The 27,227-nt window shown below is 53.5% G+C and overlaps 51 non-coding genes across 51 annotated transcripts; 13 read left to right on the top strand and 38 right to left on the bottom strand.

Annotated features, from left to right (window-relative positions):
• Positions 1–495: 495 nt before the first annotated feature.
• trnas-gcu (transfer RNA serine (anticodon GCU)) lies at positions 496–577 on the bottom strand. Its single transcript has one exon. It is a non-coding gene; the product is annotated as a tRNA-Ser (tRNA).
• Positions 578–724: 147 nt separating this feature from the next.
• On the top strand, positions 725–797 carry trnaa-agc (transfer RNA alanine (anticodon AGC)). Its single transcript has one exon. It is a non-coding gene; the product is annotated as a tRNA-Ala (tRNA).
• Positions 798–1,346: 549 nt separating this feature from the next.
• Positions 1,347–1,429, bottom strand: trnal-aag (transfer RNA leucine (anticodon AAG)). Its single transcript has one exon. It is a non-coding gene; the product is annotated as a tRNA-Leu (tRNA).
• A 481-nt stretch (positions 1,430–1,910) lies between these two features.
• trnal-uag (transfer RNA leucine (anticodon UAG)) lies at positions 1,911–1,992 on the bottom strand. The gene has a single exon. It is a non-coding gene; the product is annotated as a tRNA-Leu (tRNA).
• A 600-nt stretch (positions 1,993–2,592) lies between these two features.
• Positions 2,593–2,674, bottom strand: trnas-gcu (transfer RNA serine (anticodon GCU)). The gene has a single exon. It is a non-coding gene; the product is annotated as a tRNA-Ser (tRNA).
• A 147-nt stretch (positions 2,675–2,821) lies between these two features.
• Positions 2,822–2,894, top strand: trnaa-agc (transfer RNA alanine (anticodon AGC)). The gene has a single exon. It is a non-coding gene; the product is annotated as a tRNA-Ala (tRNA).
• Positions 2,895–3,443: 549 nt separating this feature from the next.
• trnal-aag (transfer RNA leucine (anticodon AAG)) lies at positions 3,444–3,525 on the bottom strand. The gene has a single exon. It is a non-coding gene; the product is annotated as a tRNA-Leu (tRNA).
• A 481-nt stretch (positions 3,526–4,006) lies between these two features.
• Positions 4,007–4,088, bottom strand: trnal-uag (transfer RNA leucine (anticodon UAG)). Its single transcript has one exon. It is a non-coding gene; the product is annotated as a tRNA-Leu (tRNA).
• Positions 4,089–4,688: 600 nt separating this feature from the next.
• trnas-gcu (transfer RNA serine (anticodon GCU)) lies at positions 4,689–4,770 on the bottom strand. The gene has a single exon. It is a non-coding gene; the product is annotated as a tRNA-Ser (tRNA).
• A 147-nt stretch (positions 4,771–4,917) lies between these two features.
• On the top strand, positions 4,918–4,990 carry trnaa-agc (transfer RNA alanine (anticodon AGC)). The gene has a single exon. It is a non-coding gene; the product is annotated as a tRNA-Ala (tRNA).
• Positions 4,991–5,539: 549 nt separating this feature from the next.
• Positions 5,540–5,621, bottom strand: trnal-aag (transfer RNA leucine (anticodon AAG)). The gene has a single exon. It is a non-coding gene; the product is annotated as a tRNA-Leu (tRNA).
• Positions 5,622–6,102: 481 nt separating this feature from the next.
• trnal-uag (transfer RNA leucine (anticodon UAG)) lies at positions 6,103–6,184 on the bottom strand. The gene has a single exon. It is a non-coding gene; the product is annotated as a tRNA-Leu (tRNA).
• Positions 6,185–6,784: 600 nt separating this feature from the next.
• trnas-gcu (transfer RNA serine (anticodon GCU)) lies at positions 6,785–6,866 on the bottom strand. Its single transcript has one exon. It is a non-coding gene; the product is annotated as a tRNA-Ser (tRNA).
• A 147-nt stretch (positions 6,867–7,013) lies between these two features.
• Positions 7,014–7,086, top strand: trnaa-agc (transfer RNA alanine (anticodon AGC)). The gene has a single exon. It is a non-coding gene; the product is annotated as a tRNA-Ala (tRNA).
• Positions 7,087–7,635: 549 nt separating this feature from the next.
• On the bottom strand, positions 7,636–7,718 carry trnal-aag (transfer RNA leucine (anticodon AAG)). Its single transcript has one exon. It is a non-coding gene; the product is annotated as a tRNA-Leu (tRNA).
• Positions 7,719–8,199: 481 nt separating this feature from the next.
• On the bottom strand, positions 8,200–8,281 carry trnal-uag (transfer RNA leucine (anticodon UAG)). Its single transcript has one exon. It is a non-coding gene; the product is annotated as a tRNA-Leu (tRNA).
• A 600-nt stretch (positions 8,282–8,881) lies between these two features.
• Positions 8,882–8,963, bottom strand: trnas-gcu (transfer RNA serine (anticodon GCU)). The gene has a single exon. It is a non-coding gene; the product is annotated as a tRNA-Ser (tRNA).
• Positions 8,964–9,110: 147 nt separating this feature from the next.
• On the top strand, positions 9,111–9,183 carry trnaa-agc (transfer RNA alanine (anticodon AGC)). The gene has a single exon. It is a non-coding gene; the product is annotated as a tRNA-Ala (tRNA).
• Positions 9,184–9,731: 548 nt separating this feature from the next.
• trnal-aag (transfer RNA leucine (anticodon AAG)) lies at positions 9,732–9,813 on the bottom strand. The gene has a single exon. It is a non-coding gene; the product is annotated as a tRNA-Leu (tRNA).
• Positions 9,814–10,294: 481 nt separating this feature from the next.
• On the bottom strand, positions 10,295–10,376 carry trnal-uag (transfer RNA leucine (anticodon UAG)). The gene has a single exon. It is a non-coding gene; the product is annotated as a tRNA-Leu (tRNA).
• Positions 10,377–10,976: 600 nt separating this feature from the next.
• trnas-gcu (transfer RNA serine (anticodon GCU)) lies at positions 10,977–11,058 on the bottom strand. The gene has a single exon. It is a non-coding gene; the product is annotated as a tRNA-Ser (tRNA).
• Positions 11,059–11,205: 147 nt separating this feature from the next.
• On the top strand, positions 11,206–11,278 carry trnaa-agc (transfer RNA alanine (anticodon AGC)). The gene has a single exon. It is a non-coding gene; the product is annotated as a tRNA-Ala (tRNA).
• Positions 11,279–11,826: 548 nt separating this feature from the next.
• On the bottom strand, positions 11,827–11,908 carry trnal-aag (transfer RNA leucine (anticodon AAG)). Its single transcript has one exon. It is a non-coding gene; the product is annotated as a tRNA-Leu (tRNA).
• Positions 11,909–12,362: 454 nt separating this feature from the next.
• trnal-uag (transfer RNA leucine (anticodon UAG)) lies at positions 12,363–12,444 on the bottom strand. The gene has a single exon. It is a non-coding gene; the product is annotated as a tRNA-Leu (tRNA).
• Positions 12,445–13,044: 600 nt separating this feature from the next.
• On the bottom strand, positions 13,045–13,126 carry trnas-gcu (transfer RNA serine (anticodon GCU)). Its single transcript has one exon. It is a non-coding gene; the product is annotated as a tRNA-Ser (tRNA).
• A 147-nt stretch (positions 13,127–13,273) lies between these two features.
• Positions 13,274–13,346, top strand: trnaa-agc (transfer RNA alanine (anticodon AGC)). The gene has a single exon. It is a non-coding gene; the product is annotated as a tRNA-Ala (tRNA).
• Positions 13,347–13,895: 549 nt separating this feature from the next.
• Positions 13,896–13,978, bottom strand: trnal-aag (transfer RNA leucine (anticodon AAG)). Its single transcript has one exon. It is a non-coding gene; the product is annotated as a tRNA-Leu (tRNA).
• Positions 13,979–14,459: 481 nt separating this feature from the next.
• trnal-uag (transfer RNA leucine (anticodon UAG)) lies at positions 14,460–14,541 on the bottom strand. The gene has a single exon. It is a non-coding gene; the product is annotated as a tRNA-Leu (tRNA).
• A 600-nt stretch (positions 14,542–15,141) lies between these two features.
• On the bottom strand, positions 15,142–15,223 carry trnas-gcu (transfer RNA serine (anticodon GCU)). Its single transcript has one exon. It is a non-coding gene; the product is annotated as a tRNA-Ser (tRNA).
• Positions 15,224–15,370: 147 nt separating this feature from the next.
• On the top strand, positions 15,371–15,443 carry trnaa-agc (transfer RNA alanine (anticodon AGC)). The gene has a single exon. It is a non-coding gene; the product is annotated as a tRNA-Ala (tRNA).
• A 549-nt stretch (positions 15,444–15,992) lies between these two features.
• On the bottom strand, positions 15,993–16,074 carry trnal-aag (transfer RNA leucine (anticodon AAG)). Its single transcript has one exon. It is a non-coding gene; the product is annotated as a tRNA-Leu (tRNA).
• Positions 16,075–16,555: 481 nt separating this feature from the next.
• On the bottom strand, positions 16,556–16,637 carry trnal-uag (transfer RNA leucine (anticodon UAG)). Its single transcript has one exon. It is a non-coding gene; the product is annotated as a tRNA-Leu (tRNA).
• Positions 16,638–17,237: 600 nt separating this feature from the next.
• Positions 17,238–17,319, bottom strand: trnas-gcu (transfer RNA serine (anticodon GCU)). Its single transcript has one exon. It is a non-coding gene; the product is annotated as a tRNA-Ser (tRNA).
• Positions 17,320–17,466: 147 nt separating this feature from the next.
• Positions 17,467–17,539, top strand: trnaa-agc (transfer RNA alanine (anticodon AGC)). The gene has a single exon. It is a non-coding gene; the product is annotated as a tRNA-Ala (tRNA).
• Positions 17,540–18,088: 549 nt separating this feature from the next.
• Positions 18,089–18,170, bottom strand: trnal-aag (transfer RNA leucine (anticodon AAG)). The gene has a single exon. It is a non-coding gene; the product is annotated as a tRNA-Leu (tRNA).
• A 482-nt stretch (positions 18,171–18,652) lies between these two features.
• Positions 18,653–18,734, bottom strand: trnal-uag (transfer RNA leucine (anticodon UAG)). Its single transcript has one exon. It is a non-coding gene; the product is annotated as a tRNA-Leu (tRNA).
• A 784-nt stretch (positions 18,735–19,518) lies between these two features.
• trnaa-agc (transfer RNA alanine (anticodon AGC)) lies at positions 19,519–19,591 on the top strand. The gene has a single exon. It is a non-coding gene; the product is annotated as a tRNA-Ala (tRNA).
• Positions 19,592–20,139: 548 nt separating this feature from the next.
• On the bottom strand, positions 20,140–20,221 carry trnal-aag (transfer RNA leucine (anticodon AAG)). The gene has a single exon. It is a non-coding gene; the product is annotated as a tRNA-Leu (tRNA).
• A 454-nt stretch (positions 20,222–20,675) lies between these two features.
• Positions 20,676–20,757, bottom strand: trnal-uag (transfer RNA leucine (anticodon UAG)). Its single transcript has one exon. It is a non-coding gene; the product is annotated as a tRNA-Leu (tRNA).
• Positions 20,758–21,357: 600 nt separating this feature from the next.
• Positions 21,358–21,439, bottom strand: trnas-gcu (transfer RNA serine (anticodon GCU)). Its single transcript has one exon. It is a non-coding gene; the product is annotated as a tRNA-Ser (tRNA).
• A 147-nt stretch (positions 21,440–21,586) lies between these two features.
• On the top strand, positions 21,587–21,659 carry trnaa-agc (transfer RNA alanine (anticodon AGC)). The gene has a single exon. It is a non-coding gene; the product is annotated as a tRNA-Ala (tRNA).
• A 549-nt stretch (positions 21,660–22,208) lies between these two features.
• trnal-aag (transfer RNA leucine (anticodon AAG)) lies at positions 22,209–22,290 on the bottom strand. Its single transcript has one exon. It is a non-coding gene; the product is annotated as a tRNA-Leu (tRNA).
• Positions 22,291–22,772: 482 nt separating this feature from the next.
• Positions 22,773–22,854, bottom strand: trnal-uag (transfer RNA leucine (anticodon UAG)). The gene has a single exon. It is a non-coding gene; the product is annotated as a tRNA-Leu (tRNA).
• A 619-nt stretch (positions 22,855–23,473) lies between these two features.
• Positions 23,474–23,555, bottom strand: trnas-gcu (transfer RNA serine (anticodon GCU)). The gene has a single exon. It is a non-coding gene; the product is annotated as a tRNA-Ser (tRNA).
• A 147-nt stretch (positions 23,556–23,702) lies between these two features.
• Positions 23,703–23,775, top strand: trnaa-agc (transfer RNA alanine (anticodon AGC)). Its single transcript has one exon. It is a non-coding gene; the product is annotated as a tRNA-Ala (tRNA).
• Positions 23,776–24,324: 549 nt separating this feature from the next.
• Positions 24,325–24,406, bottom strand: trnal-aag (transfer RNA leucine (anticodon AAG)). The gene has a single exon. It is a non-coding gene; the product is annotated as a tRNA-Leu (tRNA).
• Positions 24,407–24,887: 481 nt separating this feature from the next.
• trnal-uag (transfer RNA leucine (anticodon UAG)) lies at positions 24,888–24,969 on the bottom strand. The gene has a single exon. It is a non-coding gene; the product is annotated as a tRNA-Leu (tRNA).
• A 600-nt stretch (positions 24,970–25,569) lies between these two features.
• Positions 25,570–25,651, bottom strand: trnas-gcu (transfer RNA serine (anticodon GCU)). The gene has a single exon. It is a non-coding gene; the product is annotated as a tRNA-Ser (tRNA).
• A 147-nt stretch (positions 25,652–25,798) lies between these two features.
• On the top strand, positions 25,799–25,871 carry trnaa-agc (transfer RNA alanine (anticodon AGC)). Its single transcript has one exon. It is a non-coding gene; the product is annotated as a tRNA-Ala (tRNA).
• Positions 25,872–26,420: 549 nt separating this feature from the next.
• trnal-aag (transfer RNA leucine (anticodon AAG)) lies at positions 26,421–26,502 on the bottom strand. Its single transcript has one exon. It is a non-coding gene; the product is annotated as a tRNA-Leu (tRNA).
• Positions 26,503–26,984: 482 nt separating this feature from the next.
• trnal-uag (transfer RNA leucine (anticodon UAG)) lies at positions 26,985–27,066 on the bottom strand. Its single transcript has one exon. It is a non-coding gene; the product is annotated as a tRNA-Leu (tRNA).
• Positions 27,067–27,227: the final 161 nt, after the last annotated feature.

Genomic DNA, 27,227 nt, shown 5'->3' with positions numbered 1-27,227 from the left:
CATTCAGCAGCAGCACCGTTGCCTGTCATGTGCAAAACACAATTGACGGGGTCTGACTCAAAGGACACGGCACGGAGCCAAAGTGGAGGCTGCCCACTCAGATAGCAGAGGATGGTTTCGATCCATCGGACCTCTGGGTTATGGGCCCAGCACGCTTCCGCTGCGCCACTCTGCTCTGCTCTCTAGAGGCTCTGGGCCACCCGCCTTGCTGCTGCTGTGTGATTTTCTTTTTTTCACTGAGAAGGGGAAGATCAAAAGAGGCCTACAAACAGACTGGTGCGGTAGAGCTCAAGGAACACAGCGGCCCCCATTTCTGACCTGCCTTAGCTCCTGTTAACTTGCAAAGAAGAGGCTGGCCGGTTGTTTGGCAGAAGACAGTGCTCCTACAACAGCGCACGAGTGGAAGATTCCACAGGTGGTGCGGATGGGCTCCAGAAAAGCCAGCGGGCATCAAGCACCCAGCTCTTCTGTTGACACGCCAGCATAAAGTCTGCGCGACGAGGATGGGATTCGAACCCACGCGTGCAGAGCACAATGGATTAGCAGTCCATCGCCTTAACCACTCGGCCACCTCGTCAACGAGGGCCCTGCAAATTCAGAGCAACCCACGTGGCTTTTATTTTTTCTTTTCTCTTCTCCTCTCTTCTTTTCTCTTCACCACAACACAAGGAAGCTTGAAGCTCACTGGCATTTTGCCACACTGCCTGGACAGCACATGCACTGTGGGGAATTAGCTCAAATGGTAGAGCGCTCGCTTAGCATGCGAGAGGTAGCGGGATCGATGCCCGCATTCTCCAGGAGACTTGATTTTACTTTGCTTTGCTTTGCTTTGCTGCCCTACCAGACAAGAAGGCCTGGTGTGAAGAAACTTGAGACACTGGACGTGGGCTGGATGGACAGAAAGAAATGCTGCGCTTTGAGTCAGCAAATACTTTGTGCTGAGTCACGAGGCTTCCTGAAATGATCTTGCCCACTCAAGCAGTAGAGCACCGTTTGGTCATGCTTCTGAGACAGGTCCTGGGCTTTTCGCGTTCCCCACCGCACTTGGCCCCTGGTTGTGTTGATGTGCCATGGAAACGGGAATCCGTCCTGCTGGAGCGGCTGTTTTCCCTGCATTGGGTCGATTCCAGAGGCCAGAGAAAGTCCCAAAAAGGTGGCAGCAGTCACAATTTGATCAGCCCTAGCATGGTGTGCCCTGTCCCTGACTCTCTCTCCCTCTGCTGTCCTGCCAGACACTGAGGAGCCAAAAGGTTGCGCTGCTGGAGAGAAGCCTGAAACGGTCCAAGTGCTGACCTTTTGAAGAGGGCAAATTTTTGGACAGGTCATCTCCCAAGGAGAAGGCCTCATGGCAGTGGTGGGATTTGAACTGCACGCCTCCTGAGAGACTGGAGCCTTAATCCAGCGCCTTAGACCACTCGGCCACACTACCTTGCGCCGCCAAACTAGGCCTGGGAGGAGTGTGGGGCAGGCTGTCTTGGGAAGTTTCATCAGTGAGCGGGAACTTGGAGCTTGGGTCAACACGGGGGGGTCAAACATTGATTTTGCCCAGGCAAATCATGGAGCAAAAAGCGTATTGGCTTAAGCTTTTCATCAGCTCAGTTTTGACTTGTACTTGCATGAGCCAGGGGAAAAAGTTCACCGCAAGTTGTTCAACTAGCTTGTGGCACATTTCCCGAGGTTCCAGAGCTTTTGTGACACACTCTGACTGGGGACCATCGGCATGGCTGCAGTGTACACCAATCACCCCAGTGTCCTTGACTCTGGGATCAAGGGACTTGGCTTCGATTAGCTCTTGTCCAATGAATCTGCTCTCTCTTACTGTAGGTGATATCAGGAGGCACCGCAGTTCTCGGGCCAAGAGTGTACACTGGCAAAGCCAGTGCCCTGTGGAGACAGTTAGGGCGGTCAAATGGCAGTGGTGGGATTTGAACCCACGCCTCCTGAGAGACTGGAGCCTAAATCCAGCGCCTTAGACCACTCGGCCACACTACCCTCCTGCGTGCAGGAGGACTGTTGCGCAGAGTATCTTGAGATGTTTCACTGCTGAGCAGGAGGTTGCAAGTAGCGGCAGAGGTTGCAAGTAGCTGCAATCAAAGTTCATTCAGCAGCAGCACCGTTGCCTGTCATGTGCAAAACACAATTGACGGGGTCTGACTCAAAGGACACGGCACGGAGCCAAAGTGGAGGCTGCCCACTCAGATAGCAGAGGATGGTTTCGATCCATCGACCTCTGGGTTATGGGCCCAGCACGCTTCCGCTGCGCCACTCTGCTCTGCTCTCTAGAGGCTCTGGGCCACCCGCCTTGCTGCTGCTGTGTGATTTTCTTTTTTTCACTGAGAAGGGGAAGATCAAAAGAGGCCTACAAACAGACTGGTGCGGTAGAGCTCAAGGAACACAGCGGCCCCCATTTCTGACCTGCCTTAGCTCCTGTTAACTTGCAAAGAAGAGGCTGGCCGGTTGTTTGGCAGAAGACAGTGCTCCTACAACAGCGCACGAGTGGAAGATTCCACAGGTGGTGCGGATGGGCTCCAGAAAAGCCAGCGGGCATCAAGCACCCAGCTCTTCTGTTGACACGCCAGCATAAAGTCTGCGCGACGAGGATGGGATTCGAACCCACGCGTGCAGAGCACAATGGATTAGCAGTCCATCGCCTTAACCACTCGGCCACCTCGTCAACGAGGGCCCTGCAAATTCAGAGCAACCCACGTGGCTTTTATTTTTTCTTTTCTCTTCTCCTCTCTTCTTTTCTCTTCACCACAACACAAGGAAGCTTGAAGCTCACTGGCATTTTGCCACACTGCCTGGACAGCACATGCACTGTGGGGAATTAGCTCAAATGGTAGAGCGCTCGCTTAGCATGCGAGAGGTAGCGGGATCGATGCCCGCATTCTCCAGGAGACTTGATTTTACTTTGCTTTGCTTTGCTTTGCTGCCCTACCAGACAAGAAGGCCTGGTGTGAAGAAACTTGAGACACTGGACGTGGGCTGGATGGACAGAAAGAAATGCTGCGCTTTGAGTCAGCAAATACTTTGTGCTGAGTCACGAGGCTTCCTGAAATGATCTTGCCCACTCAAGCAGTAGAGCACTGTTTGGTCATGCTTCTGAGACAGGTCCTGGGCTTTTCGCGTTCCCCACCGCACTTGGCCCCTGGTTGTGTTGATGTGCCATGGAAACGGGAATCCGTCCTGCTGGAGCGGCTGTTTTCCCTGCATTGGGTCGATTCCAGAGGCCAGAGAAAGTCCCAAAAAGGTGGCAGCAGTCACAATTTGATCAGCCCTAGCATGGTGTGCCCTGTCCCTGACTCTCTCTCCCTCTGCTGTCCTGCCAGACACTGAGGAGCCAAAAGGTTGCGCTGCTGGAGAGAAGCCTGAAACGGTCCAAGTGCTGACCTTTTGAAGAGGGCATATTTTTGGACAGGTCATCTCCCAAGGAGAAGGCCTCATGGCAGTGGTGGGATTTGAACCCACGCCTCCTGAGAGACTGGAGCCTTAATCCAGCGCCTTAGACCACTCGGCCACACTACCTTGCGCCGCCAAACTAGGCCTGGGAGGAGTGTGGGGCAGGCTGTCTTGGGAAGTTTCATCAGTGAGCGGGAACTTGGAGCTTGGGTCAACACGGGGGGGTCAAACATTGATTTTGCCCAGGCAAATCATGGAGCAAAAAGCTTATTGGCTTAAGCTTTTCATCAGCTCAGTTTTGACTTGTACTTGCATGAGCCAGGGGAAAAAGTTCACCGCAAGTTGTTCAACTAGCTTGTGGCACATTTCCCGAGGTTCCAGAGCTTTTGTGACACACTCTGACTGGGGACCATCGGCATGGCTGCAGTGTACACCAATCACCCCAGTGTCCTTGACTCTGGGATCAAGGGACTTGGCTTCGATTAGCTCTTGTCCAATGAATCTGCTCTCTCTTACTGTAGGTGATATCAGGAGGCACCGCAGTTCTCGGGCCAAGAGTGTACACTGGCAAAGCCAGTGCCCTGTGGAGACAGTTAGGGCGGTCAAATGGCAGTGGTGGGATTTGAACCCACGCCTCCTGAGAGACTGGAGCCTAAATCCAGCGCCTTAGACCACTCGGCCACACTACCCTCCTGCGTGCAGGAGGACTGTTGCGCAGAGTATCTTGAGATGTTTCACTGCTGAGCAGGAGGTTGCAAGTAGCGGCAGAGGTTGCAAGTAGCTGCAATCAAAGTTCATTCAGCAGCAGCACCGTTGCCTGTCATGTGCAAAACACAATTGACGGGGTCTGACTCAAAGGACACGGCACGGAGCCAAAGTGGAGGCTGCCCACTCAGATAGCAGAGGATGGTTTCGATCCATCGACCTCTGGGTTATGGGCCCAGCACGCTTCCGCTGCGCCACTCTGCTCTGCTCTCTAGAGGCTCTGGGCCACCCGCCTTGCTGCTGCTGTGTGATTTTCTTTTTTTCACTGAGAAGGGGAAGATCAAAAGAGGCCTACAAACAGACTGGTGCGGTAGAGCTCAAGGAACACAGCGGCCCCCATTTCTGACCTGCCTTAGCTCCTGTTAACTTGCAAAGTAGAGGCTGGCCGGTTGTTTGGCAGAAGACAGTGCTCCTACAACAGCGCAAGAGTGGAAGATTCCACAGGTGGTGCGGATGGGCTCCAGAAAAGCCAGCGGGCATCAAGCACCCAGCTCTTCTGTTGACACGCCAGCATAAAGTCAGCGCGACGAGGATGGGATTCGAACCCACGCGTGCAGAGCACAATGGATTAGCAGTCCATCGCCTTAACCACTCGGCCACCTCGTCAACGAGGGCCCTGCAAATTCAGAGCAACGCACGTGGCTTTTATTTTTTCTTTTCTCTTCTCCTCTCTTCTTTTCTCTTCACCACAACACAAGGAAGCTTGAAGCTCACTGGCATTTTGCCACACTGCCTGGACAGCACATGCACTGTGGGGAATTAGCTCAAATGGTAGAGCGCTCGCTTAGCATGCGAGAGGTAGCGGGATCGATGCCCGCATTCTCCAGGAGACTTGATTTTACTTTGCTTTGCTTTGCTTTGCTGCCCTACCAGACAAGAAGGCCTGGTGTGAAGAAACTTGAGACACTGGACGTGGGCTGGATGGACAGAAAGAAATGCTGCGCTTTGAGTCAGCAAATACTTTGTGCTGAGTCACGAGGCTTCCTGAAATGATCTTGCCCACTCAAGCAGTAGAGCACCGTTTGGTCATGCTTCTGAGACAGGTCCTGGGCTTTTCGCGTTCCCCACCGCACTTGGCCCCTGGTTGTGTTGATGTGCCATGGAAACGGGAATCCGTCCTGCTGGAGCGGCTGTTTTCCCTGCATTGGGTCGATTCCAGAGGCCAGAGAAAGTCCCAAAAAGGTGGCAGCAGTCACAATTTGATCAGCCCTAGCATGGTGTGCCCTGTCCCTGACTCTCTCTCCCTCTGCTGTCCTGCCAGACACTGAGGAGCCAAAAGGTTGCGCTGCTGGAGAGAAGCCTGAAACGGTCCAAGTGCTGACCTTTTGAAGAGGGCAAATTTTTGGACAGGTCATCTCCCAAGGAGAAGGCCTCATGGCAGTGGTGGGATTTGAACCCACGCCTCCTGAGAGACTGGAGCCTTAATCCAGCGCCTTAGACCACTCGGCCACACTACCTTGCGCCGCCAAACTAGGCCTGGGAGGAGTGTGGGGCAGGCTGTCTTGGGAAGTTTCATCAGTGAGCGGGAACTTGGAGCTTGGGTCAACACGGGGGGGTCAAACATTGATTTTGCCCAGGCAAATCATGGAGCAAAAAGCGTATTGGCTTAAGCTTTTCATCAGCTCAGTTTTGACTTGTACTTGCATGAGCCAGGGGAAAAAGTTCACCGCAAGTTGTTCAACTAGCTTGTGGCACATTTCCCGAGGTTCCAGAGCTTTTGTGACACACTCTGACTGGGGACCATCGGCATGGCTGCAGTGTACACCAATCACCCCAGTGTCCTTGACTCTGGGATCAAGGGACTTGGCTTCGATTAGCTCTTGTCCAATGAATCTGCTCTCTCTTACTGTAGGTGATATCAGGAGGCACCGCAGTTCTCGGGCCAAGAGTGTACACTGGCAAAGCCAGTGCCCTGTGGAGACAGTTAGGGCGGTCAAATGGCAGTGGTGGGATTTGAACCCACGCCTCCTGAGAGACTGGAGCCTAAATCCAGCGCCTTAGACCACTCGGCCACACTACCCTCCTGCGTGCAGGGGGACTGTTGCGCAGAGTATCTTGAGATGTTTCACTGCTGAGCAGGAGGTTGCAAGTAGCGGCAGAGGTTGCAAGTAGCTGCAATCAAAGTTCATTCAGCTGAAGCACCGTTGCCTGTCATGTGCAAAACACAATTGACGGGGTCTGACTCAAAGGACACGGCACGGAGCCAAAGTGGAGGCTGCCCACTCAGATAGCAGAGGATGGTTTCGATCCATCGACCTCTGGGTTATGGGCCCAGCACGCTTCCGCTGCGCCACTCTGCTCTGCTCTCTAGAGGCTCTGGGCCACCCGCCTTGCTGCTGCTGTGTGATTTTCTTTTTTTCACTGAGAAGGGGAAGATCAAAAGAGGCCTACAAACAGACTGGTGCGGTAGAGCTCAAGGAACACAGCGGCCCCCATTTCTGACCTGCCTTAGCTCCTGTTAACTTGCAAAGAAGAGGCTGGCCGGTTGTTTGGCAGAAGACAGTGCTCCTACAACAGCGCACGAGTGGAAGATTCCACAGGTGGTGCGGATGGGCTCCAGAAAAGCCAGCGGGCATCAAGCACCCAGCTCTTCTGTTGACACGCCAGCATAAAGTCTGCGCGACGAGGATGGGATTCGAACCCACGCGTGCAGAGCACAATGGATTAGCAGTCCATCGCCTTAACCACTCGGCCACCTCGTCAACGAGGGCCCTGCAAATTCAGAGCAACCCACGTGGCTTTTATTTTTTCTTTTCTCTTCTCCTCTCTTCTTTTCTCTTCACCACAACACAAGGAAGCTTGAAGCTCACTGGCATTTTGCCACACTGCCTGGACAGCACATGCACTGTGGGGAATTAGCTCAAATGGTAGAGCGCTCGCTTAGCATGCGAGAGGTAGCGGGATCGATGCCCGCATTCTCCAGGAGACTTGATTTTACTTTGCTTTGCTTTGCTTTGCTGCCCTACCAGACAAGAAGGCCTGGTGTGAAGAAACTTGAGACACTGGACGTGGGCTGGATGGACAGAAAGAAATGCTGCGCTTTGAGTCAGCAAATACTTTGTGCTGAGTCACGAGGCTTCCTGAAATGATCTTGCCCACTCAAGCAGTAGAGCACCGTTTGGTCATGCTTCTGAGACAGGTCCTGGGCTTTTCGCGTTCCCCACCGCACTTGGCCCCTGGTTGTGTTGATGTGCCATGGAAACGGGAATCCGTCCTGCTGGAGCGGCTGTTTTCCCTGCATTGGGTCGATTCCAGAGGCCAGAGAAAGTCCCAAAAAGGTGGCAGCAGTCACAATTTGATCAGCCCTAGCATGGTGTGCCCTGTCCCTGACTCTCTCTCCCTCTGCTGTCCTGCCAGACACTGAGGAGCCAAAAGGTTGCGCTGCTGGAGAGAAGCCTGAAACGGTCCAAGTGCTGACCTTTTGAAGAGGGCAAATTTTTGGACAGGTCATCTCCCAAGGAGAAGGCCTCATGGCAGTGGTGGGATTTGAACTGCACGCCTCCTGAGAGACTGGAGCCTTAATCCAGCGCCTTAGACCACTCGGCCACACTACCTTGCGCCGCCAAACTAGGCCTGGGAGGAGTGTGGGGCAGGCTGTCTTGGGAAGTTTCATCAGTGAGCGGGAACTTGGAGCTTGGGTCAACACGGGGGGGTCAAACATTGATTTTGCCCAGGCAAATCATGGAGCAAAAAGCGTATTGGCTTAAGCTTTTCATCAGCTCAGTTTTGACTTGTACTTGCATGAGCCAGGGGAAAAAGTTCACCGCAAGTTGTTCAACTAGCTTGTGGCACATTTCCCGAGGTTCCAGAGCTTTTGTGACACACTCTGACTGGGGACCATCGGCATGGCTGCAGTGTACACCAATCACCCCAGTGTCCTTGACTCTGGGATCAAGGGACTTGGCTTCGATTAGCTCTTGTCCAATGAATCTGCTCTCTCTTACTGTAGGTGATATCAGGAGGCACCGCAGTTCTCGGGCCAAGAGTGTACACTGGCAAAGCCAGTGCCCTGTGGAGACAGTTAGGGCGGTCAAATGGCAGTGGTGGGATTTGAACCCACGCCTCCTGAGAGACTGGAGCCTAAATCCAGCGCCTTAGACCACTCGGCCACACTACCCTCCTGCGTGCAGGAGGACTGTTGCGCAGAGTATCTTGAGATGTTTCACTGCTGAGCAGGAGGTTGCAAGTAGCGGCAGAGGTTGCAAGTAGCTGCAATCAAAGTTCATTCAGCAGCAGCACCGTTGCCTGTCATGTGCAAAACACAATTGACGGGGTCTGACTCAAAGGACACGGCACGGAGCCAAAGTGGAGGCTGCCCACTCAGATAGCAGAGGATGGTTTCGATCCATCGACCTCTGGGTTATGGGCCCAGCACGCTTCCGCTGCGCCACTCTGCTCTGCTCTCTAGAGGCTCTGGGCCACCCGCCTTGCTGCTGCTGTGTGATTTTCTTTTTTTCACTGAGAAGGGGAAGATCAAAAGAGGCCTACAAACAGACTGGTGCGGTAGAGCTCAAGGAACACAGCGGCCCCCATTTCTGACCTGCCTTAGCTCCTGTTAACTTGCAAAGAAGAGGCTGGCCGGTTGTTTGGCAGAAGACAGTGCTCCTACAACAGCGCACGAGTGGAAGATTCCACAGGTGGTGCGGATGGGCTCCAGAAAAGCCAGCGGGCATCAAGCACCCAGCTCTTCTGTTGACACGCCAGCATAAAGTCTGCGCGACGAGGATGGGATTCGAACCCACGCGTGCAGAGCACAATGGATTAGCAGTCCATCGCCTTAACCACTCGGCCACCTCGTCAACGAGGGCCCTGCAAATTCAGAGCAACGCACGTGGCTTTTATTTTTTCTTTTCTCTTCTCCTCTCTTCTTTTCTCTTCACCACAACACAAGGAAGCTTGAAGCTCACTGGCATTTTGCCACACTGCCTGGACAGCACATGCACTGTGGGGAATTAGCTCAAATGGTAGAGCGCTCGCTTAGCATGCGAGAGGTAGCGGGATCGATGCCCGCATTCTCCAGGAGACTTGATTTTACTTTGCTTTGCTTTGCTTTGCTGCCCTACCAGACAAGAAGGCCTGGTGTGAAGAAACCTGAGACACTGGACGTGGGCTGGATGGACAGAAAGAAATGCTGCGCTTTGAGTCAGCAAATACTTTGTGCTGAGTCACGAGGCTTCCTGAAATGATCTTGCCCACTCAAGCAGTAGAGCACCGTTTGGTCATGCTTCTGAGACAGGTCCTGGGCTTTTCGCGTTCCCCACCGCACTTGGCCCCTGGTTGTGTTGATGTGCCATGGAAACGGGAATCCGTCCTGCTGGAGCGGCTGTTTTCCCTGCATTGGGTCGATTCCAGAGGCCAGAGAAAGTCCCAAAAGGTGGCAGCAGTCACAATTTGATCAGCCCTAGCATGGTGTGCCCTGTCCCTGACTCTCTCTCCCTCTGCTGTCCTGCCAGACACTGAGGAGCCAAAAGGTTGCGCTGCTGGAGAGAAGCCTGAAACGGTCCAAGTGCTGACCTTTTGAAGAGGGCAAATTTTTGGACAGGTCATCTCCCAAGGAGAAGGCCTCATGGCAGTGGTGGGATTTGAACCCACGCCTCCTGAGAGACTGGAGCCTTAATCCAGCGCCTTAGACCACTCGGCCACACTACCTTGCGCCGCCAAACTAGGCCTGGGAGGAGTGTGGGGCAGGCTGTCTTGGGAAGTTTCATCAGTGAGCGGGAACTTGGAGCTTGGGTCAACACGGGGGGGTCAAACATTGATTTTGCCCAGGCAAATCATGGAGCAAAAAGCGTATTGGCTTAAGCTTTTCATCAGCTCAGTTTTGACTTGTACTTGCATGAGCCAGGGGAAAAAGTTCACCGCAAGTTGTTCAACTAGCTTGTGGCACATTTCCCGAGGTTCCAGAGCTTTTGTGACACACTCTGACTGGGGACCATCGGCATGGCTGCAGTGTACACCAATCACCCCAGTGTCCTTGACTCTGGGATCAAGGGACTTGGCTTCGATTAGCTCTTGTCCAATGAATCTGCTCTCTCTTACTGTAGGTGATATCAGGAGGCACCGCAGTTCTCGGGCCAAGAGTGTACACTGGCAAAGCCAGTGCCCTGTGGAGACAGTTAGGGCGGTCAAATGGCAGTGGTGGGATTTGAACCCACGCCTCCTGAGAGACTGGAGCCTAAATCCAGCGCCTTAGACCACTCGGCCACACTACCCTCCTGCGTGCAGGGGGACTGTTGCGCAGAGTATCTTGAGATGTTTCACTGCTGAGCAGGAGGTTGCAAGTAGCGGCAGAGGTTGCAAGTAGCTGCAATCAAAGTTCATTCAGCTGAAGCACCGTTGCCTGTCATGTGCAAAACACAATTGACGGGGTCTGACTCAAAGGACACGGCACGGAGCCAAAGTGGAGGCTGCCCACTCAGATAGCAGAGGATGGTTTCGATCCATCGACCTCTGGGTTATGGGCCCAGCACGCTTCCGCTGCGCCACTCTGCTCTGCTCTCTAGAGGCTCTGGGCCACCCGCCTTGCTGCTGCTGTGTGATTTTCTTTTTTTCACTGAGAAGGGGAAGATCAAAAGAGGCCTACAAACAGACTGGTGCGGTAGAGCTCAAGGAACACAGCGGCCCCCATTTCTGACCTGCCTTAGCTCCTGTTAACTTGCAAAGAAGAGGCTGGCCGGTTGTTTGGCAGAAGACAGTGCTCCTACAACAGCGCACGAGTGGAAGATTCCACAGGTGGTGCGGATGGGCTCCAGAAAAGCCAGCGGGCATCAAGCACCCAGCTCTTCTGTTGACACGCCAGCATAAAGTCTGCGCGACGAGGATGGGATTCGAACCCACGCGTGCAGAGCACAATGGATTAGCAGTCCATCGCCTTAACCACTCGGCCACCTCGTCAACGAGGGCCCTGCAAATTCAGAGCAACCCACGTGGCTTTTATTTTTTCTTTTCTCTTCTCCTCTCTTCTTTTCTCTTCACCACAACACAAGGAAGCTTGAAGCTCACTGGCATTTTGCCACACTGCCTGGACAGCACATGCACTGTGGGGAATTAGCTCAAATGGTAGAGCGCTCGCTTAGCATGCGAGAGGTAGCGGGATCGATGCCCGCATTCTCCAGGAGACTTGATTTTACTTTGCTTTGCTTTGCTTTGCTGCCCTACCAGACAAGAAAGCCTGGTGTGAAGAAACTTGAGACACTGGACGTGGGCTGGATGGACAGAAAGAAATGCTGCGCTTTGAGTCAGCAAATACTTTGTGCTGAGTCACGAGGCTTCCTGAAATGATCTTGCCCACTCAAGCAGTAGAGCACCATTTGGTCATGCTTCTGAGACAGGTCCTGGGCTTTTCGCGTTCCCCACCGCACTTGGCCCCTGGTTGTGTTGATGTGCCATGGAAACGGGAACCGTCCTGCTGGAGCGGCTGTTTTCCCTGCATTGGGTCGATTCCAGAGGCCAGAGAAAGTCCCAAAAAGGTGGCAGCAGTCACAATTTGATCAGCCCTAGCATGGTGTGCCCTGTCCCTGACTCTCTCTCCCTCTGCTGTCCTGCCAGACACTGAGGAGCCAAAAGGTTGCGCTGCTGGAGAGAAGCCTGAAACGGTCCAAGTGCTGACCTTTTGAAGAGGGCAAATTTTTGGACAGGTCATCTCCCAAGGAGAAGGCCTCATGGCAGTGGTGGGATTTGAACCCACACCTCCTGAGAGACTGGAGCCTTAATCCAGCGCCTTAGACCACTCGGCCACACTACCTTGCGCCGCCAAACTAGGCCTGGGAGGAGTGTGGGGCAGGCTGTCTTGGGAAGTTTCATCAGTGAGCGGGAACTTGGAGCTTGGGTCAACACGGGGGGGTCAAACATTGATTTTGCCCAGGCAAATCATGGAGCAAAAAGCGTATTGGCTTAAGCTTTTCATCAGCTCAGTTTTGACTTGTACTTGCATGAGCCAGGGGAAAAAGTTCACCGCAAGTTGTTCAACTAGCTTGTGGCACATTTCCCGAGGTTCCAGAGCTTTTGTGACACACTCTGACTGGGGACCATCGGCATGGCTGCAGTGTACACCAATCACCCCAGTGTCCTTGACTCTGGGATCAAGGGACTTGGCTTCGATTAGCTCTTGTCCAATGAATCTGCTCTCTCTTACTGTAGGTGATATCAGGAGGCACCGCAGTTCTCGGGCCAAGAGTGAGACAGTTAGGGCGGTCAAATGGCAGTGGTGGGATTTGAACCCACGCCTCCTGAGAGACTGGAGCCTAAATCCAGCGCCTTAGACCACTCGGCCACACTACCCTCCTGCGTGCAGGGGGGCTGTTGCGCAGAGTATCTTGAGATGTTTCACTGCTGAGCAGGAGGTTGCAAGTAGCGGCAGAGGTTGCAAGTAGCTGCAATCAAAGTTCATTCAGCTGCAGCACCGTTGCCTGTCATGTGCAAATCACAATTGACGGGGTCTGACTCAAAGGACACGGCACGGAGCCAAAGTGGAGGCTGCCCACTCAGATAGCAGAGGATGGTTTCGATCCATCGACCTCTGGGTTATGGGCCCAGCACGCTTCCGCTGCGCCACTCTGCTCTGCTCTCTAGAGGCTCTGGGCCACCCGCCTTGCTGCTGCTGTGTGATTTTCTTTTTTTCACTGAGAAGGGGAAGATCAAAAGAGGCCTACAAACAGACTGGTGCGGTAGAGCTCAAGGAACACAGCGGCCCCCATTTCTGACCTGCCTTAGCTCCTGTTAACTTGCAAAGAAGAGGCTGGCCGGTTGTTTGGCAGAAGACAGTGCTCCTACAACAGCGCACGAGTGGAAGATTCCACAGGTGGTGCGGATGGGCTCCAGAAAAGCCAGCGGGCATCAAGCACCCAGCTCTTCTGTTGACACGCCAGCATAAAGTCAGCGCGACGAGGATGGGATTCGAACCCACGCGTGCAGAGCACAATGGATTAGCAGTCCATCGCCTTAACCACTCGGCCACCTCGTCAACGAGGGCCCTGCAAATTCAGAGCAACGCACGTGGCTTTTATTTTTTCTTTTCTCTTCTCCTCTCTTCTTTTCTCTTCACCACAACACAAGGAAGCTTGAAGCTCACTGGCATTTTGCCACACTGCCTGGACAGCACATGCACTGTGGGGAATTAGCTCAAATGGTAGAGCGCTCGCTTAGCATGCGAGAGGTAGCGGGATCGATGCCCGCATTCTCCAGGAGACTTGATTTTACTTTGCTTTGCTTTGCTTTGCTGCCCTACCAGACAAGAAGGCCTGGTGTGAAGAAACTTGAGACACTGGACGTGGGCTGGATGGACAGAAAGAAATGCTGCGCTTTGAGTCAGCAAATACTTTGTGCTGAGTCACGAGGCTTCCTGAAATGATCTTGCCCACTCAAGCAGTAGAGCACCGTTTGGTCATGCTTCTGAGACAGGTCCTGGGCTTTTCGCGTTCCCCACCGCACTTGGCCCCTGGTTGTGTTGATGTGCCATGGAAACGGGAATCCGTCCTGCTGGAGCGGCTGTTTTCCCTGCATTGGGTCGATTCCAGAGGCCAGAGAAAGTCCCAAAAAGGTGGCAGCAGTCACAATTTGATCAGCCCTAGCATGGTGTGCCCTGTCCCTGACTCTCTCTCCCTCTGCTGTCCTGCCAGACACTGAGGAGCCAAAAGGTTGCGCTGCTGGAGAGAAGCCTGAAACGGTCCAAGTGCTGACCTTTTGAAGAGGGCAAATTTTTGGACAGGTCATCTCCCAAGGAGAAGGCCTCATGGCAGTGGTGGGATTTGAACTGCACGCCTCCTGAGAGACTGGAGCCTTAATCCAGCGCCTTAGACCACTCGGCCACACTACCTTGCGCCGCCAAACTAGGCCTGGGAGGAGTGTGGGGCAGGCTGTCTTGGGAAGTTTCATCAGTGAGCGGGAACTTGGAGCTTGGGTCAACACGGGGGGGTCAAACATTGATTTTGCCCAGGCAAATCATGGAGCAAAAAGCGTATTGGCTTAAGCTTTTCATCAGCTCAGTTTTGACTTGTACTTGCATGAGCCAGGGGAAAAAGTTCACCGCAAGTTGTTCAACTAGCTTGTGGCACATTTCCCGAGGTTCCAGAGCTTTTGTGACACACTCTGACTGGGGACCATCGGCATGGCTGCAGTGTACACCAATCACCCCAGTGTCCTTGACTCTGGGATCAAGGGACTTGGCTTCGATTAGCTCTTGTCCAATGAATCTGCTCTCTCTTACTGTAGGTGATATCAGGAGGCACCGCAGTTCTCGGGCCAAGAGTGTACACTGGCAAAGCCAGTGCCCTGTGGAGACAGTTAGGGCGGTCAAATGGCAGTGGTGGGATTTGAACCCACGCCTCCTGAGAGACTGGAGCCTAAATCCAGCGCCTTAGACCACTCGGCCACACTACCCTCCTGCGTGCAGGAGGACTGTTGCGCAGAGTATCTTGAGATGTTTCACTGCTGAGCAGGAGGTTGCAAGTAGCGGCAGAGGTTGCAAGTAGCTGCAATCAAAGTTCATTCAGCAGCAGCACCGTTGCCTGTCATGTGCAAAACACAATTGACGGGGTCTGACTCAAAGGACACGGCACGGAGCCAAAGTGGAGGCTGCCCACTCAGATAGCAGAGGATGGTTTCGATCCATCGACCTCTGGGTTATGGGCCCAGCACGCTTCCGCTGCGCCACTCTGCTCTGCTCTCTAGAGGCTCTGGGCCACCCGCCTTGCTGCTGCTGTGTGATTTTCTTTTTTTCACTGAGAAGGGGAAGATCAAAAGAGGCCTACAAACAGACTGGTGCGGTAGAGCTCAAGGAACACAGCGGCCCCCATTTCTGACCTGCCTTAGCTCCTGTTAACTTGCAAAGAAGAGGCTGGCCGGTTGTTTGGCAGAAGACAGTGCTCCTACAACAGCGCACGAGTGGAAGATTCCACAGGTGGTGCGGATGGGCTCCAGAAAAGCCAGCGGGCATCAAGCACCCAGCTCTTCTGTTGACACGCCAGCATAAAGTCTGCGCGACGAGGATGGGATTCGAACCCACGCGTGCAGAGCACAATGGATTAGCAGTCCATCGCCTTAACCACTCGGCCACCTCGTCAACGAGGGCCCTGCAAATTCAGAGCAACCCACGTGGCTTTTATTTTTTCTTTTCTCTTCTCCTCTCTTCTTTTCTCTTCACCACAACACAAGGAAGCTTGAAGCTCACTGGCATTTTGCCACACTGCCTGGACAGCACATGCACTGTGGGGAATTAGCTCAAATGGTAGAGCGCTCGCTTAGCATGCGAGAGGTAGCGGGATCGATGCCCGCATTCTCCAGGAGACTTGATTTTACTTTGCTTTGCTTTGCTTTGCTGCCCTACCAGACAAGAAGGCCTGGTGTGAAGAAACTTGAGACACTGGATGTGGGCTGGATGGACAGAAAGAAATGCTGCGCTTTGAGTCAGCAAATACTTTGTGCTGAGTCACGAGGCTTCCTGAAATGATCTTGCCCACTCAAGCAGTAGAGCACCATTTGGTCATGCTTCTGAGACAGGTCCTGGGCTTTTCGCGTTCCCCACCGCACTTGGCCCCTGGTTGTGTTGATGTGCCATGGAAACGGGAATCCGTCCTGCTGGAGCGGCTGTTTTCCCTGCATTGGGTCGATTCCAGAGGCCAGAGAAAGTCCCAAAAAGGTGGCAGCAGTCACAATTTGATCAGCCCTAGCATGGTGTGCCCTGTCCCTGACTCTCTCTCCCTCTGCTGTCCTGCCAGACACTGAGGAGCCAAAAGGTTGCGCTGCTGGAGAGAAGCCTGAAACGGTCCAAGTGCTGACCTTTTGAAGAGGGCAAATTTTTGGACAGGTCATCTCCCAAGGAGAAGGCCTCATGGCAGTGGTGGGATTTGAACCCACGCCTCCTGAGAGACTGGAGCCTTAATCCAGCGCCTTAGACCACTCGGCCACACTACCTTGCGCCGCCAAACTAGGCCTGGGAGGAGTGTGGGGCAGGCTGTCTTGGGAAGTTTCATCAGTGAGCGGGAACTTGGAGCTTGGGTCAACACGGGGGGGTCAAACATTGATTTTGCCCAGGCAAATCATGGAGCAAAAAGCGTATTGGCTTAAGCTTTTCATCAGCTCAGTTTTGACTTGTACTTGCATGAGCCAGGGGAAAAAGTTCACCGCAAGTTGTTCAACTAGCTTGTGGCACATTTCCCGAGGTTCCAGAGCTTTTATGACACACTCTGACTGGGGACCATCGGCATGGCTGCAGTGTACACCAATCACCCCAGTGTCCTTGACTCTGGGATCAAGGGACTTGGCTTCGATTAGCTCTTGTCCAATGAATCTGCACTCTCTTACTGTAGGTGATATCAGGAGGCACCGCAGTTCTCGGGCCAAGAGTGTACACTGGCAAAGCCAGTGCCCTGTGGAGACAGTTAGGGCGGTCAAATGGCAGTGGTGGGATTTGAACCCACGCCTCCTGAGAGACTGGAGCCTAAATCCAGCGCCTTAGACCACTCGGCCACACTACCCTCCTGCGTGCAGGAGGACTGTTGCGCAGAGTATCTTGAGATGTTTCACTGCTGAGCAGGAGGTTGCAAGTAGCGGCAGAGGTTGCAAGTAGCTGCAATCAAAGTTCATTCAGCAGCAGCACCGTTGCCTGTCATGTGCAAAACACAATTGACGGGGTCTGACTCAAAGGACACGGCACGGAGCCAAAGTGGAGGCTGCCCACTCAGATAGCAGAGGATGGTTTCGATCCATCGACCTCTGGGTTATGGGCCCAGCACGCTTCCGCTGCGCCACTCTGCTCTGCTCTCTAGAGGCTCTGGGCCACCCGCCTTGCTGCTGCTGTGTGATTTTCTTTTTTTCACTGAGAAGGGGAAGATCAAAAGAGGCCTACAAACAGACTGGTGCGGTAGAGCTCAAGGAACACAGCGGCCCCCATTTCTGACCTGCCTTAGCTCCTGTTAACTTGCAAAGAAGAGGCTGGCCGGTTGTTTGGCAGAAGACAGTGCTCCTACAACAGCGCAAGAGTGGAAGATTCCACAGGTGGTGCGGATGGGCTCCAGAAAAGCCAGCGGGCATCAAGCACCCAGCTCTTCTGTTGACACGCCAGCATAAAGTCAGCGCGACGAGGATGGGATTCGAACCCACGCGTGCAGAGCACAATGGATTAGCAGTCCATCGCCTTAACCACTCGGCCACCTCGTCAACGAGGGCCCTGCAAATTCAGAGCAACGCACGTGGCTTTTATTTTTTCTTTTCTCTTCTCCTCTCTTCTTTTCTCTTCACCACAACACAAGGAAGCTTGAAGCTCACTGGCATTTTGCCACACTGCCTGGACAGCACATGCACTGTGGGGAATTAGCTCAAATGGTAGAGCGCTCGCTTAGCATGCGAGAGGTAGCGGGATCGATGCCCGCATTCTCCAGGAGACTTGATTTTACTTTGCTTTGCTTTGCTTTGCTGCCCTACCAGACAAGAAGGCCTGGTGTGAAGAAACTTGAGACACTGGACGTGGGCTGGATGGACAGAAAGAAATGCTGCGCTTTGAGTCAGCAAATACTTTGTGCTGAGTCACGAGGCTTCCTGAAATGATCTTGCCCACTCAAGCAGTAGAGCACCGTTTGGTCATGCTTCTGAGACAGGTCCTGGGCTTTTCGCGTTCCCCACCGCACTTGGCCCCTGGTTGTGTTGATGTGCCATGGAAACGGGAATCCGTCCTGCTGGAGCGGCTGTTTTCCCTGCATTGGGTCGATTCCAGAGGCCAGAGAAAGTCCCAAAAAGGTGGCAGCAGTCACAATTTGATCAGCCCTAGCATGGTGTGCCCTGTCCCTGACTCTCTCTCCCTCTGCTGTCCTGCCAGACACTGAGGAGCCAAAAGGTTGCGCTGCTGGAGAGAAGCCTGAAACGGTCCAAGTGCTGACCTTTTGAAGAGGGCAAATTTTTGGACAGGTCATCTCCCAAGGAGAAGGCCTCATGGCAGTGGTGGGATTTGAACCCACGCCTCCTGAGAGACTGGAGCCTTAATCCAGCGCCTTAGACCACTCGGCCACACTACCTTGCGCCGCCAAACTAGGCCTGGGAGGAGTGTGGGGCAGGCTGTCTTGGGAAGTTTCATCAGTGAGCGGGAACTTGGAGCTTGGGTCAACACGGGGGGGGTCAAACATTGATTTTGCCCAGGCAAATCATGGAGCAAAAAGCTTATTGGCTTAAGCTTTTCATCAGCTCAGTTTTGACTTGTACTTGCATGAGCCAGGGGAAAAAGTTCACCGCAAGTTGTTCAACTAGCTTGTGGCACATTTCCCGAGGTTCCAGAGCTTTTGTGACACACTCTGACTGGGGACCATCGGCATGGCTGCAGTGTACACCAATCACCCCAGTGTCCTTGACTCTGGGATCAAGGGACTTGGCTTCGATTAGCTCTTGTCCAATGAATCTGCTCTCTCTTACTGTAGGTGATATCAGGAGGCACCGCAGTTCTCGGGCCAAGAGTGTACACTGGCAAAGCCAGTGCCCTGTGGAGACAGTTAGGGCGGTCAAATGGCAGTGGTGGGATTTGAACCCACGCCTCCTGAGAGACTGGAGCCTAAATCCAGCGCCTTAGACCACTCGGCCACACTACCCTCCTGCGTGCAGGGGGACTGTTGCGCAGAGTATCTTGAGATGTTTCACTGCTGAGCAGGAGGTTGCAAGTAGCGGCAGAGATTGCAAGTAGCTGCAATCAAAGTTCATTCAGCTGAAGCACCGTTGCCTGTCATGTGCAAAACACAATTGACGGGGTCTGACTCAAAGGACACGGCCCGGAGCCAAAGTGGAGGCTGCCCACTCAGATAGCAGAGGATGGTTTCGATCCATCGACCTCTGGGTTATGGGCCCAGCACGCTTCCGCTGCGCCACTCTGCTCTGCTCTCTAGAGGCTCTGGGCCACCCGCCTTGCTGCTGCTGTGTGATTTTCTTTTTTTCACTGGGAAGGGGAAGATCAAAAGAGGCCTACAAACAGACTGGTGCGGTAGAGCTCAAGGAACACAGCGGCCCCCATTTCTGACCTGCTTCAGCTCCTGTTAACTTGCAAAGAAGAGGCTGGCCGGTTGTTTGGCAGAAGACAGTACTCCTACAACAGCGCATGAGTGGAAGATTCCACAGGTGGTGCGGATGGGCTCCAGAAAAGCCAGCGGGCATCAAGCACCCAGCTGTTCTGTTGACACGCCAGCATAAAGTCTGCGCGACGAGGATGGGATTCGAACTCACGCGTGCAGAGCACAATGGATTAGCAGTCCATCGCCTTAACCACTCGGCCACCTATTTTTTCTTTTCTCTTCTCCTCTCTTCTTTTCTCTTCACCACAACACAAGGAAGCTTGAAGCTCACTGGCATTTTGCCACACTGCCTGGACAGCACATGCACTGTGGGGAATTAGCTCAAATGGTAGAGCGCTCGCTTAGCATGCGAGAGGTAGCGGGATCGATGCCCGCATTCTCCAGGAGACTTGATTTTACTTTGCTTTGCTTTGCTTTGCTGCCCTACCAGACAAGAAGGCCTGGTGTGAAGAAACCTGAGACACTGGACGTGGGCTGGATGGACAGAAAGAAATGCTGCGCTTTGAGTCAGCAAATACTTTGTGCTGAGTCACGAGGCTTCCTGAAATGATCTTGCCCACTCAAGCAGTAGAGCACCGTTTGGTCATGCTTCTGAGACAGGTCCTGGGCTTTTCGCGTTCCCCACCGCACTTGGCCCCTGGTTGTGTTGATGTGCCATGGAAACGGGAATCCGTCCTGCTGGAGCGGCTGTTTTCCCTGCATTGGGTCGATTCCAGAGGCCAGAGAAAGTCCCAAAAGGTGGCAGCAGTCACAATTTGATCAGCCCTAGCATGGTGTGCCCTGTCCCTGACTCTCTCTCCCTCTGCTGTCCTGCCAGACACTGAGGAGCCAAAAGGTTGCGCTGCTGGAGAGAAGCCTGAAACGGTCCAAGTGCTGACCTTTTGAAGAGGGCAAATTTTTGGACAGGTCATCTCCCAAGGAGAAGGCCTCATGGCAGTGGTGGGATTTGAACCCACGCCTCCTGAGAGACTGGAGCCTTAATCCAGCGCCTTAGACCACTCGGCCACACTACCTTGCGCCACCAAACTAGGCCTGGGAGGAGTGTGGGGCAGGCTGTCTTGGGAAGTTTCATCAGTGAGCGGGAACTTGGAGCTTGGGTCAACACGGGGGGGTCAAACATTGATTTTGCCCAGGCAAATCATGGAGCAAAAAGCGTATTGGCTTAAGCTTTTCATCAGCTCAGTTTTGACTTGTACTTGCATGAGCCAGGGGAAAAAGTTCACCGCAAGTTGTTCAACTAGCTTGTGGCACATTTCCCGAGGTTCCAGAGCTTTTGTGACACACTCTGACTGGGGACCATTGGCATGGCTGCAGTGTACACCAATCACCCCAGTGTCCTTGACTCTGGGATCAAGGGACTTGGCTTCGATTAGCTCTTGTCCAATGAATCTGCTCTCTCTTACTGTAGGTGATATCAGGAGGCACCGCAGTTCTCGGGCCAAGAGTGAGACAGTTAGGGCGGTCAAATGGCAGTGGTGGGATTTGAACCCACGCCTCCTGAGAGACTGGAGCCTAAATCCAGCGCCTTAGACCACTCGGCCACACTACCCTCCTGCGTGCAGGGGGGCTGTTGCGCAGAGTATCTTGAGATGTTTCACTGCTGAGCAGGAGGTTGCAAGTAGCGGCAGAGGTTGCAAGTAGCTGCAATCAAAGTTCATTCAGCTGCAGCACCGTTGCCTGTCATGTGCAAAACACAATTGACGGGGTCTGACTCAAAGGACACGGCACGGAGCCAAAGTGGAGGCTGCCCACTCAGATAGCAGAGGATGGTTTCGATCCATCGACCTCTGGGTTATGGGCCCAGCACGCTTCCGCTGCGCCACTCTGCTCTGCTCTCTAGAGGCTCTGGGCCACCCGCCTTGCTGCTGCTGTGTGATTTTCTTTTTTTCACTGAGAAGGGGAAGATCAAAAGAGGCCTACAAACAGACTGGTGCGGTAGAGCTCAAGGAACACAGCGGCCCCCATTTCTGACCTGCCTTAGCTCCTGTTAACTTGCAAAGAAGAGGCTGGCCGGTTGTTTGGCAGAAGACAGTGCTCCTACAACAGCGCACGAGTGGAAGATTCCACAGGTGGTGCGGATGGGCTCCAGAAAAGCCAGCGGGCATCAAGCACCCAGCTCTTCTGTTGACACGCCAGCATAAAGTCAGCGCGACGAGGATGGGATTCGAACCCACGCGTGCAGAGCACAATGGATTAGCAGTCCATCGCCTTAACCACTCGGCCACCTCGTCAACGAGGGCCCTGCAAATTCAGAGCAACGCACGTGGCTTTTATTTTTTCTTTTCTCTTCTCCTCTCTTCTTTTCTCTTCACCACAACACAAGGAAGCTTGAAGCTCACTGGCATTTTGCCACACTGCCTGGACAGCACATGCACTGTGGGGAATTAGCTCAAATGGTAGAGCGCTCGCTTAGCATGCGAGAGGTAGCGGGATCGATGCCCGCATTCTCCAGGAGACTTGATTTTACTTTGCTTTGCTTTGCTTTGCTGCCCTACCAGACAAGAAGGCCTGGTGTGAAGAAACTTGAGACACTGGACGTGGGCTGGATGGACAGAAAGAAATGCTGCGCTTTGAGTCAGCAAATACTTTGTGCTGAGTCACGAGGCTTCCTGAAATGATCTTGCCCACTCAAGCAGTAGAGCACCGTTTGGTCATGCTTCTGAGACAGGTCCTGGGCTTTTCGCGTTCCCCACCGCACTTGGCCCCTGGTTGTGTTGATGTGCCATGGAAACGGGAATCCGTCCTGCTGGAGCGGCTGTTTTCCCTGCATTGGGTCGATTCCAGAGGCCAGAGAAAGTCCCAAAAAGGTGGCAGCAGTCACAATTTGATCAGCCCTAGCATGGTGTGCCCTGTCCCTGACTCTCTCTCCCTCTGCTGTCCTGCCAGACACTGAGGAGCCAAAAGGTTGCGCTGCTGGAGAGAAGCCTGAAACGGTCCAAGTGCTGACCTTTTGAAGAGGGCAAATTTTTGGACAGGTCATCTCCCAAGGAGAAGGCCTCATGGCAGTGGTGGGATTTGAACCCACGCCTCCTGAGAGACTGGAGCCTTAATCCAGCGCCTTAGACCACTCGGCCACACTACCTTGCGCCGCCAAACTAGGCCTGGGAGGAGTGTGGGGCAGGCTGTCTTGGGAAGTTTCATCAGTGAGCGGGAACTTGGAGCTTGGGTCAACACGGGGGGGGTCAAACATTGATTTTGCCCAGGCAAATCATGGAGCAAAAAGCTTATTGGCTTAAGCTTTTCATCAGCTCAGTTTTGACTTGTACTTGCATGAGCCAGGGGAAAAAGTTCACCGCAAGTTGTTCAACTAGCTTGTGGCACATTTCCCGAGGTTCCAGAGCTTTTGTGACACACTCTGACTGGGGACCATCGGCATGGCTGCAGTGTACACCAATCACCCCAGTGTCCTTGACTCTGGGATCAAGGGACTTGGCTTCGATTAGCTCTTGTCCAATGAATCTGCTCTCTCTTACTGTAGGTGATATCAGGAGGCACCGCAGTTCTCGGGCCAAGAGTGTACACTGGCAAAGCCAGTGCCCTGTGGAGACAGTTAGGGCGGTCAAATGGCAGTGGTGGGATTTGAACCCACGCCTCCTGAGAGACTGGAGCCTAAATCCAGCGCCTTAGACCACTCGGCCACACTACCCTCCTGCGTGCAGGGGGACTGTTGCGCAGAGTATCTTGAGATGTTTCACTGCTGAGCAGGAGGTTGCAAGTAGCGGCAGAGGTTGCAAGTAGCGGCAGAGGTTGCAAGTAGCTGCAATCAAAGTTCATTCAGCTGAAGCACCGTTGCCTGTCATGTGCAAAACACAATTGACGGGGTCTGACTCAAAGGACACGGCACGGAGCCCAAGTGGAGGCTGCCCACTCAGATAGCAGAGGATGGTTTCGATCCATCGACCTCTGGGTTATGGGCCCAGCACGCTTCCGCTGCGCCACTCTGCTCTGCTCTCTAGAGGCTCTGGGCCACCCGCCTTGCTGCTGCTGTGTGATTTTCTTTTTTTCACTGAGAAGGGGAAGATCAAAAGAGGCCTACAAACAGACTGGTGCGGTAGAGCTCAAGGAACACAGCGGCCCCCATTTCTGACCTGCCTTAGCTCCTGTTAACTTGCAAAGAAGAGGCTGGCCGGTTGTTTGGCAGAAGACAGTGCTCCTACAACAGCGCAAGAGTGGAAGATTCCACAGGTGGTGCGGATGGGCTCCAGAAAAGCCAGCGGGCATCAAGCACCCAGCTCTTCTGTTGACACGCCAGCATAAAGTCTGCGCGACGAGGATGGGATTCGAACCCACGCGTGCAGAGCACAATGGATTAGCAGTCCATCGCCTTAACCACTCGGCCACCTCGTCAACGAGGGCCCTGCAAATTCAGAGCAACCCACGTGGCTTTTATTTTTTCTTTTCTCTTCTCCTCTCTTCTTTTCTCTTCACCACAACACAAGGAAGCTTGAAGCTCACTGGCATTTTGCCACACTGCCTGGACAGCACATGCACTGTGGGGAATTAGCTCAAATGGTAGAGCGCTCGCTTAGCATGCGAGAGGTAGCGGGATCGATGCCCGCATTCTCCAGGAGACTTGATTTTACTTTGCTTTGCTTTGCTTTGCTGCCCTACCAGACAAGAAGGCCTGGTGTGAAGAAACTTGAGACACTGGATGTGGGCTGGATGGACAGAAAGAAATGCTGCGCTTTGAGTCAGCAAATACTTTGTGCTGAGTCACGAGGCTTCCTGAAATGATCTTGCCCACTCAAGCAGTAGAGCACCATTTGGTCATGCTTCTGAGACAGGTCCTGGGCTTTTCGCGTTCCCCACCGCACTTGGCCCCTGGTTGTGTTGATGTGCCATGGAAACGGGAATCCGTCCTGCTGGAGCGGCTGTTTTCCCTGCATTGGGTCGATTCCAGAGGCCAGAGAAAGTCCCAAAAAGGTGGCAGCAGTCACAATTTGATCAGCCCTAGCATGGTGTGCCCTGTCCCTGACTCTCTCTCCCTCTGCTGTCCTGCCAGACACTGAGGAGCCAAAAGGTTGCGCTGCTGGAGAGAAGCCTGAAACGGTCCAAGTGCTGACCTTTTGAAGAGGGCAAATTTTTGGACAGGTCATCTCCCAAGGAGAAGGCCTCATGGCAGTGGTGGGATTTGAACCCACGCCTCCTGAGAGACTGGAGCCTTAATCCAGCGCCTTAGACCACTCGGCCACACTACCTTGCGCCGCCAAACTAGGCCTGGGAGGAGTGTGGGGCAGGCTGTCTTGGGAAGTTTCATCAGTGAGCGGGAACTTGGAGCTTGGGTCAACACGGGGGGGTCAAACATTGATTTTGCCCAGGCAAATCATGGAGCAAAAAGCGTATTGGCTTAAGCTTTTCATCAGCTCAGTTTTGACTTGTACTTGCATGAGCCAGGGGAAAAAGTTCACCGCAAGTTGTTCAACTAGCTTGTGGCACATTTCCCGAGGTTCCAGAGCTTTTATGACACACTCTGACTGGGGACCATCGGCATGGCTGCAGTGTACACCAATCACCCCAGTGTCCTTGACTCTGGGATCAAGGGACTTGGCTTCGATTAGCTCTTGTCCAATGAATCTGCACTCTCTTACTGTAGGTGATATCAGGAGGCACCGCAGTTCTCGGGCCAAGAGTGTACACTGGCAAAGCCAGTGCCCTGTGGAGACAGTTAGGGCGGTCAAATGGCAGTGGTGGGATTTGAACCCACGCCTCCTGAGAGACTGGAGCCTAAATCCAGCGCCTTAGACCACTCGGCCACACTACCCTCCTGCGTGCAGGAGGACTGTTGCGCAGAGTATCTTGAGATGTTTCACTGCTGAGCAGGAGGTTGCAAGTAGCGGCAGAGGTTGCAAGTAGCTGCAATCAAAGTTCATTCAGCAGCAGCACCGTTGCCTGTCATGTGCAAAACACAATTGACGGGGTCTGACTCAAAGGACACGGCACGGAGCCAAAGTGGAGGCTGCCCACTCAGATAGCAGAGGATGGTTTCGATCCATCGACCTCTGGGTTATGGGCCCAGCACGCTTCCGCTGCGCCACTCTGCTCTGCTCTCTAGAGGCTCTGGGCCACCCGCCTTGCTGCTGCTGTGTGATTTTCTTTTTTTCACTGAGAAGGGGAAGATCAAAAGAGGCCTACAAACAGACTGGTGCGGTAGAGCTCAAGGAACACAGCGGCCCCCATTTCTGACCTGCCTTAGCTCCTGTTAACTTGCAAAGAAGAGGCTGGCCGGTTGTTTGGCAGAAGACAGTGCTCCTACAACAGCGCAAGAGTGGAAGATTCCACAGGTGGTGCGGATGGGCTCCAGAAAAGCCAGCGGGCATCAAGCACCCAGCTCTTCTGTTGACACGCCAGCATAAAGTCAGCGCGACGAGGATGGGATTCGAACCCACGCGTGCAGAGCACAATGGATTAGCAGTCCATCGCCTTAACCACTCGGCCACCTCGTCAACGAGGGCCCTGCAAATTCAGAGCAACGCACGTGGCTTTTATTTTTTCTTTTCTCTTCTCCTCTCTTCTTTTCTCTTCACCACAACACAAGGAAGCTTGAAGCTCACTGGCATTTTGCCACACTGCCTGGACAGCACATGCACTGTGGGGAATTAGCTCAAATGGTAGAGCGCTCGCTTAGCATGCGAGAGGTAGCGGGATCGATGCCCGCATTCTCCAGGAGACTTGATTTTACTTTGCTTTGCTTTGCTTTGCTGCCCTACCAGACAAGAAGGCCTGGTGTGAAGAAACTTGAGACACTGGACGTGGGCTGGATGGACAGAAAGAAATGCTGCGCTTTGAGTCAGCAAATACTTTGTGCTGAGTCACGAGGCTTCCTGAAATGATCTTGCCCACTCAAGCAGTAGAGCACCGTTTGGTCATGCTTCTGAGACAGGTCCTGGGCTTTTCGCGTTCCCCACCGCACTTGGCCCCTGGTTGTGTTGATGTGCCATGGAAACGGGAATCCGTCCTGCTGGAGCGGCTGTTTTCCCTGCATTGGGTCGATTCCAGAGGCCAGAGAAAGTCCCAAAAAGGTGGCAGCAGTCACAATTTGATCAGCCCTAGCATGGTGTGCCCTGTCCCTGACTCTCTCTCCCTCTGCTGTCCTGCCAGACACTGAGGAGCCAAAAGGTTGCGCTGCTGGAGAGAAGCCTGAAACGGTCCAAGTGCTGACCTTTTGAAGAGGGCAAATTTTTGGACAGGTCATCTCCCAAGGAGAAGGCCTCATGGCAGTGGTGGGATTTGAACCCACGCCTCCTGAGAGACTGGAGCCTTAATCCAGCGCCTTAGACCACTCGGCCACACTACCTTGCGCCGCCAAACTAGGCCTGGGAGGAGTGTGGGGCAGGCTGTCTTGGGAAGTTTCATCAGTGAGCGGGAACTTGGAGCTTGGGTCAACACGGGGGGGGTCAAACATTGATTTTGCCCAGGCAAATCATGGAGCAAAAAGCTTATTGGCTTAAGCTTTTCATCAGCTCAGTTTTGACTTGTACTTGCATGAGCCAGGGGAAAAAGTTCACCGCAAGTTGTTCAACTAGCTTGTGGCACATTTCCCGAGGTTCCAGAGCTTTTGTGACACACTCTGACTGGGGACCATCGGCATGGCTGCAGTGTACACCAATCACCCCAGTGTCCTTGACTCTGGGATCAAGGGACTTGGCTTCGATTAGCTCTTGTCCAATGAATCTGCTCTCTCTTACTGTAGGTGATATCAGGAGGCACCGCAGTTCTCGGGCCAAGAGTGTACACTGGCAAAGCCAGTGCCCTGTGGAGACAGTTAGGGCGGTCAAATGGCAGTGGTGGGATTTGAACCCACGCCTCCTGAGAGACTGGAGCCTAAATCCAGCGCCTTAGACCACTCGGCCACACTACCCTCCTGCGTGCAGGGGGACTGTTGCGCAGAGTATCTTGAGATGTTTCACTGCTGAGCAGGAGGTTGCAAGTAGCGGCAGAGATTGCAAGTAGCTGCAATCAAAGTTCATTCAGCTGAAGCACCGTTGCCTGTCATGTGCAAAACACAATTGACGGGGTCTG

Source organism: Halichoeres trimaculatus, unplaced genomic scaffold (genome assembly GCF_033239565.1).
Source record: "Halichoeres trimaculatus isolate MK-OKI-2021-1 unplaced genomic scaffold, fHalTri1.1 fHalTri1_scaffold_7, whole genome shotgun sequence".
Lineage (NCBI taxonomy): Eukaryota > Metazoa > Chordata > Actinopteri > Labriformes > Labridae > Halichoeres > Halichoeres trimaculatus.
This window is presented reverse-complemented; position numbering and strand designations above follow the sequence as displayed.